An 829-nucleotide genomic window follows, 5' to 3' on the forward strand; every position below is an offset into this window, starting at 1 on the left:
TTACGCTGCTGCTACTCTCTGTTTATCATATATGCATAGTCACTTTAACTATACATTCATGTACATACTACCTCATTGGCCGACCAACCAGTGCTCCCAAAAATTGGCTAACCAGGCTATCTGCATTGTGTCCCACCACCCACCACCTGCCAACCCCTCCTTTACACTACTGCTACACTCTGTTCATCATATCTGCATAGTCACCTTAAAAATACCTACATGTACATACTACCTCAATCAGTCTGACTAACCGGTATCTGTATGTAGCCTCGCTACTGTTATTTTCAAATGTCTTTTTACAGTTGTTTTATTTCTTTACTTACACACACACACACGCACACACACACACACACACACACACACACCTCCATAAAACCACAACTAGACTTGATTACAGTGTTTATTATAGTTTTACATTATTTTATGAGTTTATAATTCAGACTTTAATCCAGGGAACAATGAACAACAGGAAGATGGAACTAAACAGACAGACATTCATTATTTTATGATACATTACCTTTCCCTGGAAACCACAGTAACCACAGAAAGAATTTCCCCCCAAAAACAACCTCCATGCCAATAAACTGCTGGCTCTCTTCAGTAGCGGTATTCAGGAAGCATCCCAAATGCCACCCTGTTCCCTGTTTAGTGCACTACTTTCGATAGGGGCCCATAGGGCTCCGGTCAAACATAGTGCATTATATATAGGGTGCTATTTGGGATACAGATGAGTCATAATGAAAGATGTATGAAAAATGGACTGTGTCTGCCACTGTGGCATGCGTTGAGCAGTAGAGGCAATAGGGCCAGTAATGGAGTCTCCCCGAGG

Source organism: Oncorhynchus clarkii, unplaced genomic scaffold (genome assembly GCF_045791955.1).
Source record: "Oncorhynchus clarkii lewisi isolate Uvic-CL-2024 unplaced genomic scaffold, UVic_Ocla_1.0 unplaced_contig_10310_pilon_pilon, whole genome shotgun sequence".
Classification (NCBI taxonomy): Eukaryota; Metazoa; Chordata; class Actinopteri; order Salmoniformes; family Salmonidae; genus Oncorhynchus; species Oncorhynchus clarkii.